The sequence below is a fragment of the Sinohyriopsis cumingii genome, chromosome 14 (assembly GCF_028554795.1).
Source record: "Sinohyriopsis cumingii isolate HCF-2022 chromosome 14, ASM2855479v2, whole genome shotgun sequence".
Taxonomy (NCBI): Eukaryota; Metazoa; Mollusca; class Bivalvia; order Unionida; family Unionidae; genus Sinohyriopsis; species Sinohyriopsis cumingii.
Window position 1 is genome coordinate 117,792,382 of NC_142974.1, and position 15,254 is coordinate 117,807,635.

The window sequence follows — 15,254 nt, forward strand, 5'->3', positions numbered from 1 at the left end:
TGGAACTAAGTTGTATCCCTGGTATTGATGACACGTCAAGTACTAGACTTGCTTGGTGGTGTTCACACCAGCTACACGTATGCAAACTGTTTGTTTTATAAAATTTCAATTAATCTGCAGATGATAATTCCTGTTGAAAAATATGTAACATACAGGTAATGACCATTAAATGTTGTCTTCTGCTAACATAGTCAACACTCCCAGGACTCAGGAATACGATGTTGTCAAGAATTTTTTTGTATCGGTTACTTTAAAATATATATATATATATATATATATATATATATATATATATATATATATATATATATATATATAACTGATCGGATATTTATTGTATCGATAGTAGTAAATGTAAATAATTACTTATGGGAGGATTTGTAAATGATTAGTATACAGTGGCTTAGACCTTGAGATTACCCGTCTGTTGAATTGAAAACTGTTCATTGTCGCCATCGGGCTAGAGAAGTGACCGGCGTTTATATGACCGGGGGGGGGGGGGGGGGGGTCATTGTCGCTAATGAAGGATACGAGTACAGGATGGATGATAGTCATTTGCTGAACGTACGTGCTTGCGGTGTTTGTTAACGCACCTTATCACTTGTAAGGCGTGAACTCGTATTTTCCTAGGTGCAACATAATTAGTGAAGAGTTGGTGTCAACTATGTTTTTCTGGGTCATACGGATAAAGAAAAGTCCAAAATCAATGTGCACATACACTAGAAATAACAGGCCATAGCATGCAGTACACAGACGCTCAAAATATAGATAACAGAAGAGCAGAGAGATACAGTGAGCGAGACAGCGAGAGACAGAGCGAAAGAAAGCACGAGACAGAGCAAGAGAGCGAGTGAAAGACAGCGAGCGAGAGACAGGTGCAGAGAAGCGAGTGAGATAGAACAGAACAAGAGATATCAAGCAAGAAAAGCAGAGAAAGCCTAAGACAAAGTTATACAGGGAGAAGACGGACAGAAAGAGTAAGTGGGACAGAGCAAGAGGGAGCCTCTCACTCGATTGAACAAGAGAGACAGAGCAAGAGATAGAGAGAAAAATAGATATATATGGAGAGAGCACGAGACATACATATGAAGACAGAGTGAGAAAGAGACATAGAATCTATGTTGGGGTTTGGACCGAGAGAAGGCAATCCCAGTCAAGGGGTTACATTATTTGTCTCCCCACGAGGCTTGCCGAGGGGGATTTCCTAGTCTCGGTCCAAAACCCAACGAAGATTCTTTTCTCACCCAATAATTTCCTTTAAAGTAAAAAATAACTTCTCACTTTTGAAAAATAGTTTACGTGCAAATATTTACGTGGTGCATTAATACAAACGTGTACGGGGACTGTGGCGTGACCGTGTCATCTAAGTACACAGTAGTTATGCATGAGCCCAAAAAAAACCCCCAAAACAACATAAAACGTTGCATGGTATTGAAGTATTATTACATTTAATACATGAATGTTATATGAAATTAACAAGAAATAACTAATATTTATTACAAGAGAATTTTTCATTTTCATCAGATCTGATTTAGAAAATTACGTTGTAAATAATGGAACGATACTGGGCCCACACTTCTGTTGTAGTAGTAGAGGCTATGTGCTGACGGATAAATGATTCATTCTAACTGGTAAGTGCAATATTTGTCATTAAATATTGTAAGTATATTTTTGATTCAACTGGGGCACAATGGATATGCTTGTTTGACATAACACATTTCTGTCTGTTACTAAGTTTTCCGTAGTTGTTAAGAGAGTTGGGAGGCTATGAAGTGTATAGGTCTATAGTCTGTGTGCATGGATCAGTGTTTTCTGTCATAGTTCATTTCACACAGCAATGAGAATTTTGTCCCATCTGTAGCACAGTAAATAGTCATGTCAGTGTCATTAATTGTTGCAAACAGTATATTGGTTCACACGAAGTATCTAAAACTAGTTAGGTTGCTTTAGCTACATTTAATGACACTGACATGAAAATGTACTGAGCAATGCCTGCATATATGATAAAATTTACTATGCTGTGTGGAACAAACTAGCATAATATCAAAAATCTCGACATTGTATGCATGTGTATCACTGTCTCTCTCTCAAAATGTTTTTGTATGTTGTGTTCTCAAAGATGGATTGACATAAGTTACTATGTTTTTTGTTATATATTTTTGTTGTTTGATTTTAGAACAACTACATCAGGCACAGCAGCAGACAACAAGGGTTTCTTTTTTAAAAAGTAGTTCTGAGTGCATAGACACCTTGACTGAGACAACTAGACTGAGATAAGAAAAGTAAGGTTAGCAAAACAGCTAGATTTTTCTGTCACATGGGTGAGAAAAACAAAATAATAGCCATTTGAAACTTTTATTATGTATTCCCAGCCACAAGAACAGCATAAAAGAATTTAGGAAACATTAATAATTTTCAACAGTGGTAACATCAATAGAGCGGTTCAAATATAAATATTGAAAATAAAGTTTTATAAATGCTTATCTCACTATAAAACGATACAACAGACGACAGCTGATAATATGAAAAAGAAACATTAGTGGGTCAATATTCGAAACGCAAATAGCTCTGGTCAATTTCACGTGGACATCATATAACAGAGCAAAATCAAGACCCATTTATTGATGGGATAGAAATGTAAATAAAAGTTTGGGGTTAACAAAATAATTACTGACTATATACCATGATGAAAGGAGAGAGAAAAATTTTAATACTGTTTAGACTAACTGCATTTTAAGGAGCCGAGCAGTGAGAACCATTAACTATGTCATCATGTCCAGTATGAATTGACTTGCAGTCACTGTAGAATTAGTATTAGTGTGAGAAAATAATAAATAAAAGGAAAACAAACTGTCCAATATATGGAAATATTCTTAATTGGAACAGTTATCAAATTTATTACATCAAAGAAATGAAAAGATTTCTGAATCTCTACTAAGTTTTTTATTGACTAATACCACAAATGTTGTGTCAGTTAACAATCATGAAAATAAATGAAGAAAAGACATTAAGTGTATGTGTGTATGTGTTTTAGATTTTTAACTCATCATTAGCAATTTTTCAGTCACATCGCTATATCTTCAGTGTGACAGTTTGCAGTGATGACAAGCACTGGGGCATCATGCTGCAGATATGTAGCATCATGCCCTACCCAGTCACATTATTCTGTGACCAGGTCAATCAGTCCTAACACTAACCTCTTAATACTAAGTTCCAAGTGAGGCAGCTGCTAGTACCATTTTTATAAGTCTCTGATATGACTCGGTCAAATGTCATTCATTCTTACCAGCATGTACAATACCAGTGCATTGTCTATTTACTGATATGTATTGACTAGGGCTGAAAGCAGCCACAAGTTTTGTAGATACAAACAATGGAAGCAAACAGTGCTGTTTTACACAAGAACAAATTTCACTGACTGGAGGATAGAGTTTCCCCCAAGGAATCTGCTATTTTGAACCATTCAATTGATTCCTTGAAACCATTTTATGTGCGACTATGATAGCTTTTCCACAGAATGCATCTGGATGGATTGTTTTCTTATAAAGCATGTGCAAGATGAAGAAAAGTTGAATAAAATGTTACAATTAAAAAAAGCTTAAAACTAAACCGGACTATAGCATGGAATATGATAAATAAAGAAATGGAACTTCAACGATTCTTGGCTGCAGAAGTTTCTGTGGCACGATACCCACAAAGATCGAACAATTGCAGCTTGCAATGCATGTAAGAGATGGCCCTGATACCAACGAAAACCAGTGGGTTGTTTGCAGAACAGGTTATTACAAGGAAAGATGCACTGTTAACAAACCAAAAAGTGCAAAGCACAATACATGTCAATTAAAATGTTTTAGTGAAAAGGTCAAATCTGATAAAGAAGATGTGGGTGATTTAGATAGAGTGATCAATAAATACAATGTGAGCCAAACTGAGCTTTACAAGAATCTGTTTAACACAGCATATACTATAGCAAGGCTGAGAAAATCTTTTACGATAAAATTTTGGTGAGGTACAAATAAAAAACCTGTAAATCTGATGACCTACTGACAAAAGTCGAGGATATAATATATAGAGCTAAATTTTTATTTGTCCTTTCAGATGCTATTATCGATTCTGCAGCAGTTAGAGACTGGGAATGCATTCTTGTTAAAGTTGTAGATCCTAATAATAAAAGTACAAAACTAAAAGAAAATGAAATATCCCGTGTGTTTCTGCTGTCACAGATCTCAACTGCATGCATTTATATGGTGCAGCTTAATAAAAGTAAACGTTTTAACAGTCCTGCCTTCCACTATGAAAACAAAGACAAGAGGTTCATTTATACAGACAAGTCAACTTTTTAATTTACTTGCCCACTGTCAATGTGTTTTTGACAAACGTTCTGCACCCCTGTTCTCTCTCTCTGTGCCATATTATTTTGCTACTGTATTTAGAAATACAATATAATATATGTACTATTGTTGAACTACTAGTTTGTGGGATGGATCCCATAACTATGGCTACCTTTGTATGGAAAATAATAATAAAGAAAACAAATATTAATAAAACTATCAAATGGGCATACAAGGAAATGTGATGCTATTATAATTAAACAGTGACAAGAGTATTCTACTATTCAATATGGCTAGAGCAGAGGTGGGCAAACATTCCAGTGCAAGTGCCACATACACAAATTTACACCCTGTCGCGGGCTGCATAGTTCATTAAGTAAAATAATTAATATTTGAAATAGCAAAAACAAAAGAGTTTTCTAAATAACATCATAATTAATTTTCAGTTGTTAATATGTTGTTAATATTTGAAAACTTAAACTTAAACTTCAAAAGAAGCACATTTATTTCATAAACAAAGTAACATAAACAGAGTCAGTGCGAATGATGACTTGTTCCTAGGCCGCACGAAAACCCTTGGTGGGTCTCAGGCCATAGTTTGCCCACCCCTGGGCTAGAGTGTTAAAACCAAAAAAACTTGTATACTATACACATAAGGAAGATATTATCACAATCACAAATAAATCTTATCTAAATCCAGAAATTTTTGGTTAACATAATAACTTTAGCAAGGGATCCTAATATGTGCACAAATACAATTTCAAATATAGGATGATAAGAAGATATTTAATGTACACTGTATACATGATTATCAGAGTTTAAAAATGTTGCGTTAACTAAAATTCCAAAAACAAAATTTGACGCATTTTCTTCAACTTCCAATTATTATTTCATATATAATAAATAGATACTTCACTGCTGTCCACTTTTATTTTAAGTAATGTAAATATGAAAAGTCCCCCTCTACACTGAACAATTTGGAAAAGTGGATACATTGATAGCAGCATCCTCAAACAGTTGAAGCTGCTTTTTTTTTTTGAATCCATGAAATGGCACTCTATCAAGTGAGTGATCATGTCATGTTCAATGCAAATGGCTTTATGTGATTTATCCAAATTGGTTGTAAACACAGTTTTTGCAATGGTAACTTCTGATAAATCACGTTTTCTTTCACAATTGTATTGCTAAGAACTGGTGGATGTAATGAGGTTTCCTGCAGTAAAGAATTGGACATGGGAGATGTAACTTCTGTGTTGTCATCTTGTATCCAGTTTTCTCATAGAAGCTGTATCTTTGAAATAAATTCTGCAGTTTTCTACTCAAATTCCTGAGCACTGCATTTGTATAGCATTCATAGGTTGTGTATGGACACTGGTGGCATTTTGAAATATTCATCTCATAAATGCAAATACAGTTTGGATCACTATAGACAGAGAAATAACGTGAATTGCGTCTGTAACCAGCACATGTCTTATAACTTAATTTTAAAAATGTACAATGTGATGTAGTTATGTTCAAGGGGAAAAAAAGTAGAAGTTTTTCTCATTCAAAAGTGGTGATGACTGCCATAACCTAAGGACAAAAAAAGAGCTAATATAGTACTCTAGGAAAAAACAATACCTGTGAACCTATACTGGAAAACGTAACCAATACAACTTCATATCACATATTTCCAAGTTAAAAACACCAAATATATGATACATAAATTTGAATGCATTTATGTTGCCAATAAGAAAATTAACTTGGTTAAATTCTGCACAGGTATTTCAGAGTTTGGCATAAATGCTTAAGAAACATGCACATAATCTTCTCCATTTCCCTTACACGAGGAACATGTCTGCACAGATAATGGTTCGAAAGGAAGTCTTCCTTAGTGAATTTCACAGGACACTCAGAACAGCTGAATACCTACAATGAAAGAGCTATTTCACCAGTTATAATGTTACTGCAAAAGGAAAAGGACATAAATGATAACCAAGCTGCATTATTTTAAATAACAGTTTATTATTTACTATATTTCTAGAATAGTGATTGAAAAATTGATCACATCTAAAGATAAGAGTTTACCTTTACTGGTCAACTGTAAAAGCAGTAGCCACAAAACAATATAGGATATGGAAATACAGATCAAACTTTATATTTTCTATGTACCTTTGCAGGGGCAATTCTCTGGAATAATCTTTCATTTTTGGCTACTGGTTCGTAAAGGCAGCATGAATGTGTTGATCCTTAAAAAAAAATTATATGATGGCAAGAAATGATGGCAATTGGTAACAACAAAAAATAATGTCAACATTAATATGGTCAGATGTAAAAGTTTAATACATCCAAATAAATTTTTTATTAACTACCATTCTAATTACCACATTATCTTTAATTTCATTTTCAGAACAGACATTACTTTCACAGTAGTTGCAACAATAAACTATAATACCCCAATTATAATCTAGTCTTTTCTTAAATTATTGGTTCAAAAAATAACTTTCTGACTGATACAATCAAACAATGACACTGAACAATTCCCTTGTATATGTTATGAATAGCTGTTTGTGATATTACAGGAATAAACACCAATATTCACTATTATCTCATATTGATCGAATCAGCATAAAAAGGTATACATCAGTGCACACATTTAAAAAGATATCTTCCTTACAAAAAAACCCAAACAGAATGAAATTACTCAAAGTATCAGCAAACCTGATACAAAAGAAAAAGACACCTGTTAAAAAAGAGACCATATAAACGTGTCTCTGGTGGAATTATAAATGTCAAAATAAACATGTCTTTCAAGAAAGAAAAAACAATTGAAAACTAAGAAAATGCTAACAATATGATAAGGATACACCCATGGGCTGTAATGGGTGGCATCTGGAGAATATTTATGTTGATCTATAAAAGAAATTAATTTTTAACAAATATGCATACAAATGTACTTACCATTATTATAAACATTTTGCAAATATATATGCAGTTTATGAACAAACTATAATATACATTGATATTACTGGCACATTCAGTTTTCTCCTAGCAGAAATGAATAAGCCATTATCAATGTATGTTGGTATCTATATTCAGTATATAATCAATAAGCCTTAACGGTTCTCAATGACTTAGTAATCATGTTGTAACAAAGCAGCTTCACAGCCATTAGTAAATTACTATCAGCCAACATTGGCATAATTTTTCATTATTTTCCTACTCAAGTAAAATCACAGGGACTTTCGCTGACCATGGCTTTGAACCAATTTTGTTTGTTTTTTCTAAAATACATAAACTGAGTTAATGTTAGTATTGACAATATTAAAAACTTTTCCTAGGTACCAAGGCAATGATGTAATGGTGGTGGAATTGAGGTTTTAATACCAACGTTGACGCTTAAATGGTTGTATATGGCTGACAGTCTTAATGGTGGGGAAGTAAAATGGATACATCGAGGAAGCAGACCTGCCAACCCTAACAAGGTGTCAGTATCACAGTTGATTTTTTCCATAAGTTATGTCAGTTTTCAGTAAGATGTAATAAAAAATAATGTTCTGCTATTGTCAATCTGGAAAATATGCATTTTAAAAGTCCAGAAGTGTGATTCAAGGCTGGTGTACCAATGGAAAATATCGTGTTTAATAAAGGTAAAACTAAATCACAGAAAAATAAGAAAATCATAAGTTTAACTATACCATAAAATATGGATCATGGAAGTTAGGCCATAGATAGAACTATCAGTGAACCAAAAACATGTATCTGTTAATTTCAAAGTGCATTTCTAATGACAATTATTGTAATATCTCACCAATGGCACTGGACATAAAAATGCAGATCAGTAGTTATTTTTGATAACTGTCCTAGAGGTAAAGCTTGTTCCCATTCTTCAATAAAATGGAAAGAAAACTGTTCCTGCAAAAGTGATAAAATATAAAAAATTAAAATGTTTAAATAAGTAATTATTTTAATTGCTACTAAACCGTAAATATCATGCATGTTCCAGAGAACAGTAAATAAAGAAGTGGAAAACAAAATATATTCTGAACATTCAATTGTTCTCCACGAATTACTCATATGATAATTAAGATGGCCTTAAAAATGTAACAGTGAATACAGAAAATTGGGTATATAATAGGGGGGTTGGGTTATCATTCACCAATGGTCAGGTTTTCACAACTTAAACATAAAGAAATTCATGGTAAGTAACCATTAACATGGTTAGGTTACCGGAAATAATTGTTTTTTATTTATGACTAATGCAGTAGGTGGTTTTGAGAGTTCCTCTTCCAGCTTCACATGCCACTGCTGAAATACATTTCTTCAATAGTGGTTAGCAACCAACAAACATAACTTGTTGTCACTCTTACTATGCACAAGATTATTTTAATATGTTACCCAGTATATAAAATATTTCAGCCAAATAAGTACAACTGTAATAATGAATCAGTTAATATTGTCATTACAAAGTTACTATAATCATGATTAAGGTCTTCATAAGGACCAAAATACTGTTATCTGCCACAGTAGATTTTTCTAGACAAAATATTTTCATAGCCTAACTTGTTTAATTTTTTTTTGTGATTTCACCAATTTGTGCTGACAGTAGCATGTGATTCACATTTTCTAAAGTTTCAGTGCACTATTATTATGTTCAAAGATACATGAATAAGAAAAGAAATATCTGACAGTAATTGAGTCACACTTTTCAATGTAGACAAATACAAAAATCTTAAAAATGTTTCTTAAAAATCAACAAAATTACAGCAACATCCTCACTGACATTCACTTATATCTCATGCTGCTCTAACCTGCATAACAAAGTATATATCTGTAAAAACATTTAAATGGTTATCTTCCTGAGAATTATTTTTTAATAGAAACAAATTTCTCAAAGTATCAGCATTAACTCTTGACACATAAGAAAAGGAAACCTGTTACAGTTAAATAAAATACCATGTAAATGTGTCACTGGAATTATAACTGTAAAATTAAGTGCATGCCTTTCACGGGAAAGAAGAAAGAAAGAACATGAGAACAATATTATAATGATGGCTGCACACATGGGCTGTAAGGGGTGGAATCTGGTGAAGAATATTCACTCTAATATCAAAACATTACTGTGACATAAATATGCATAAAAATGTAATTTCCATTATTATTAACATTTTGCAAATATGCAGTTTATGTAACAAGTCTAACATAGATTCATATTGCTGGCAATGTCAGTTTTTCACATCCAGAAATGAATAGGCCATTCTCAGTCTATGTTCAGTAAATAATCGCTAACAGTTAACAATTCTCAGATGACTTAGTAATCATAACATAGCAAAGTAGCCATACAGATGTCAGTAAATTACTATCAGCCAACAATAGCATCACTGATGATTATTTTTCCGCTCCTGTAAAAATATCACATGGAAAAAGGGAAAAGACAAGAAAAATAACAATATTAAACAGTAACAACTTTAAGCATGTAAACTTAAGCTGCATTTACCCAGGTTCCAATAGTCTATAATAACACACACACACACACACACACACACACACACACATAATGTATGTATTAATGAACAGATGCACATTGGATAAATTTGAATCAAATACATAATCAGTGGGCACATTTTGTTTTTGCATGAGTGAACAGATTCAGTTTTGTCATCTACAGAATAAGTTAACATATGTTTTAACTAAGCTGCAAGATTGATTATATACTCTATAATTGGAAAATATAGCAGGCATGGCCTTGCATAATAGATTAGATGTACAGTACCAAACCTTAATTTCTAAGATGGCCAAATATTGTAATTTTTAGGTTTCATGTAGATTTGGGGCAAAATAAAAATCAATTATTAGAGCAGTAAACAACATTGTTTGAATATTATATGTACAAATGAAGTAAAAATAAGCTAAGTACTCAAAATTTTGAAACCCACTGGCTTTCATAAATACCCACAGGAACCCCTATACGATTTGTGTACCTTTGTTAAAAATTGAAAATTCCCATTGCACGAGTGTTGTATATATTCTTTTTAGTTGTTTTAGACTTTTGCAGGCCAGGCAAATAGTAACAGTATAACAAATTTCTTTTCTAACATGTGTACATTTTTAAAATGAATTGAAATAAAAAAGAAACCAATTTGGTTAATAATGAACACATTTTGTTATGACTGAATAATAAATAGTAATTTTAGAAATAATACCATTATAGAAGGTAGGAACGTATTGAGCTTTTGTACTGTGAATAAAGATATGCCACACTTAATGATTTTATTATATGCTGATGAAAGGATAATTTTACCGTAAATTAACATGCACATTCTGAGATTACATTAACATTAAAAAGTGGCATGATTTATATCATCATTTGTATTTTAACTGACAGATAGCAATTCGAGTCATCGGAGAAAGATGTTTATTTGTTTTATTTGATTTTTAATGAAGCTTTACCAATGTATCACTTACATAACTATAAGGTTTCCTTGTCACAGTCTATAGCAGGGGTGCACAACCATTTTTGGCCAAGGGCCAGATTGCATTTTCTAAGACCACTTGAGGGCCACAGACACATTTCTTTACTATTATTACTGTTCACAGATCAGATTTCTGTGTTGTTTTAATTTGTCCTGAGGGTCAGACAGAACAAGTTTGTGGGCCAGATTTGGCCATCTGGCCAGGGTTTGTGCACCCCTGGTCTACATTGATGTCTAACACATGCCGAAGACATATTATATTAGTGCATAACTATTAGGCATTAGATAGCTATAGTAAAAATGTTACTGCACAGATAATGCTAGAGTATAATAATTTTGATCTATGAACAATAGATGTGTCAATGACTTTTAAAATTTCTGGGTGGGTGTAGATATGACATGATCATATAAATCATGTTTCATATGAATAATTCCATGAAATCTTTGTGAAAACCCAGACATCATTCAAAAATCAGAGCCTGGACAAGCCTGTGGTAGGCCTAACCTAACCTGTGACTATCAACCATAAAGTGGAACATGGATATCATTAATAATTTTACCTGTCTCTTTAAAAAAACAACAACATGAGTTCGGACTTTTTAAAAAACAAGTAGGGGCACAATATTATGATTTAACATGGACAAATTGCTGTAATGGAGATGCCATTCAAAGAAAAATTTAAAATGAAATAAATACCAAGGAACTTTAAAGATGTAGACTGATACGACTATGTGACCTTATTCATGTTAAAAGCAAGTTTTAAGTAAAAACTATAATATATGTTAATCATCTTATCCTTGTAATCCATCGACTTAAGTTTCTCTCTGGATGGAAACTGCTTTACTACATCTGCATAAGACATACGGGTGGCACAGGTCCGAGGATAAAAAAAATTCAGCGCTATTTATCTACACCATGTCCACACAAACAACAAATGACTCCAATACTGTTTTCAATACATATGCACCATTTCTGTTTACATGGAGTCCATCAAGTGCTAAATGCATACTTCGATCAAACAATGGGTTATAGTCAATACAATGGCACTTATCACATTCTCGGCTTAAAAATGCCATCATTTAGTGCAGCACATCCTCTTTGTAAGTCTAGTAAAACAGTCGAGTTTCAATGCAAAGATTTAAAGTTAATGGTGGTTCGAGGCAGAATTCCAAACATCGACTAACAGTGTGGGATTCGTTTCCAGCAGCTGATGAATAAAGTCTCTGTAACAACTGAAAGATATGCACAAAAAGAATTAACTAAACTAAAATGTGACTAATAGATCTGAAAATTTCAGAAAATCACCATGGTAACTGCTGGTATTTGGAAATATAAACAAAATGATCCAAACACAGAAACATCTGCTACCAGGGTTATTTTGTTCAACTAACAAGCTCTAAGCAAAAATAACTATCCCATTTTGACATCATATGGCAAGATTTAGGAATAATGCATACTATTAAATTTTGTTGTAGCAATGTAAAAATTGTATGCAATGGTACAAATTTTCTCATAAAGTCATGTATATATTACCTAATTAATGTTACCCTCCTCGTGATGTTAAGCCTGTATATTTGTTGTATTTGGGGGGTTGTTAGTTAATAAATGTAGCTTGTTGGAAGCCGAGAATACTAAAATCGGTTAAAAGTATGACAAGAATCTTGAATGAAATAAAGCTATTGAAACACTTTCTTCTATATTTGTATGTTTTTATTTATTTTGTTAAAGAAACATACTTCAACTTAATCCAATTATGGCGTTCCCGGCAAAAATCACATTCCAGGCAAATGAAATGTAGGCCAACATAACTTGAAAATAAGTCCACATGATTGTGGGAGAATTTGAATTTATTAGAAAAAGAGCATCAGAGTAAGAACAATCTCGCTAAAACATTATGACTTTAATTTGTAGAAAAGTGTTGATATGGGCTGTAAAAATGAGATATTTCTGAAATCTGACTTCTCATTATGATGCTAGGTGACACCAAAACATGCTACACAAGCACCATTAATTCGACAGTATGACCTCGACCCCAAAACATAACAATTAGGGTCCATGTCTTAGACTGTAGGATGACTAGACAATATAAATGCTAAACATGCAAAAATATTCTTGAAAATTATGATGGTCTTATTATAATTAGAGAGATTATTTGGAATTCATCACTAGCCAGTTCTACTCTGTAAGATCAATATAATAAATTAAATATACAATACAAATTTATAATAGTTCTGCTGCAAATATTGGGCACAAATAATTACAAATGTTTCTAAAGTAAAACTAACAAGTAAAAATACCTTGTAAATAATGTTCACATCTTTTCCAACATCATTGGAACCTATGTAAAGAATCAGCAGGTCAGGTTTTTGGGCTTGGACAATGTCTAACACTTTGGATTTAAATATGGTGATATCTACAACCAATTTTGCACCAGGAATACACAACAGGAATAAGTTGGGACAATTCAGAATACCACAGAGTTGCTTCAACTTTGAATCACATGCAATGAAAATGATCGACGCTCTGGCAAGTATGCAGCAGCTATGTAAAATATAAAATGAATATAAAATGAATATCAACTATTTAAAAGAAGTTGTTGTTGTTGTTGTGGGGTTTAACGCCATATTTCAGCACACGATAGGCTATGCATGGTGGCCAGTATTAATGGTGGAGGAAGAACCCGGAAAAATCCCTGAAGAACCACCAACCCATGAGAAGCTACTGGCAAGCTTTCTCACATACCCATGTTAGCCGAATCCTAGACTCAAACCCACGCAGACAGAGGTGAGATGGCAGTGATCAGTAACAAAGAGTACTTTAGGCCACTCAGCCCCTTTAAAAGAAGTAAATGTCTTTCTAAAAAGAAAATAGCAATGACATAAACATGAAATTATATGAATTTTTCACCCTATATCAAGTGTAATCAAAACAAGTTAATCATAAACACTTCAGAAACAAACTACTATCTTGGAGTAGAAACGTGTCAACACTTATCAAATGAATATAACTAATAAGACCGATTTAAATAATGGGAAACCTTTAATGTGATAAAAAATACAAGGAACTTAGTCAATTCATTGATTGATTTATTGTTTCTAACCTGACTCTGAGTAGAGTGGAAATATCTTTGTCATCATATGCGCGTCTCATGCTGAGCGGAAGTTTTCAGTGTAATAGACAGACATGCTCGGATCCATTTCCAGTTTCTGGAAAAGTCCATTTTCAGCAAAGGGGTGTATCCCGACTACAGACGTACATACATGTCGTCTGCTTCCAATATTTACAGTGTCAAATCAAGCAAAGGAAAATAATGACAACTACAAATTTGCTTTTCATGTGGATTTAACAAGCAGTTTAATTTCTATATTCAAATATGCAGAGGGATATAATTCCAAATTCTCAACATTATGTTACTTACGCAATTATTCAGCAGTTACCGAACAGGATGAACTACGTCAATATGTTGTCTGATGGAAATAAACTAGCCTATAGTGTATGCACTATGGCACCGTGTTAGTATGGGAAGTCCGTGAAGCATGAAATGGTGCAGGGGATGCCAGCATTAGGGCCATTCTGGTCACAGTCAGGTTATAAATTATAAATCAATGATTCAATTGACTCAGTTCTATGCACTTTTTATTACATTAAACGTTCTAGTTTTCGAAATCGGTAGGGGGGTACAAAAACAAACGGGGATGTAGAGACAGACTATAGTAGTATGTGAATAACTAAGCAAGCTAAACTTCTTACGAAGCAATCAAACGATAAGACATATAAATGAACAAAAAACTTATAAATGTAAGTACAATATCAAATAAATTCAACCAATATTCACAAAAAGAGAAAATAAAGTCAAACTGATAAAAGAATGAAACGAAAATTCAAATTCTGAAATTGGTCTAGCAGTTGGTAACGTGACTATGGTCTTAGACTCTATACAAACTAGTTTGTTAAATTTGCGCACTAAAATAAACTGTCAAATAAATGAAAGCCTCAGCAGTTATAATTACCTGTATGTCTGATAATTTTTAAATATATATAAACGAAGAAAATTGTAGCCAAGATGCAGCAATTAATAATTGTTATTGCTCAAATTTGAAAGGTATCCACACGAACTTTGGTTCAAGCGGAAGCAGGAAGTAGAATTGATGGTTTATGGGATTGTTTCTGAGAGAATGTATTGTACAACCAATCAAAGCCATTGTTTTAGCGGGTATATTTGCATATCTGAATATATGAATATTTAATGACGGGTAGGATTTCTCCATTTTCCCCTCATTAGTAGGACCAGTTTCTACCCTGCAGTAAATATGCGTTAGGGTCTAATATTTGTACCGAACATCGCTCAGAATCTTTGAATAATAGGGAAATTTATGACGGTTGATGACGTCATCAAACGTTATTTCTTCTATCAAAACTTTGACTACATATTTCTATTCTGGAAATTTAAATAAAATTATAAAATGATACA

At 33.0% G+C, this 15,254-nt stretch overlaps 1 long non-coding RNA gene across 3 annotated transcripts; it reads right to left on the reverse strand.

The window, feature by feature from the left end:
• Nucleotides 1-2,341: 2,341 nt before the first annotated feature.
• LOC149784688 (uncharacterized) lies at nt 2,342-15,024 on the reverse strand. 3 transcript variants are annotated; one of them, XR_016413932.1, is made up of 4 exons: nt 14,794-15,024; nt 8,122-12,015; nt 6,483-6,559; nt 2,342-6,239 (listed from the first exon to the last, which is right to left on the reverse strand). It is a non-coding gene; the product is annotated as an uncharacterized LOC149784688 (long non-coding RNA). The 3 variants fall into 3 exon arrangements; XR_016413931.1 differs by having other exon boundaries at nt 8,122-8,225; nt 14,794-15,014; XR_016413930.1 differs by lacking the exon at nt 14,794-15,024 and adding an exon at nt 13,081-13,790.
• Between the last annotated feature and the right edge of the window lie 230 nt (nt 15,025-15,254).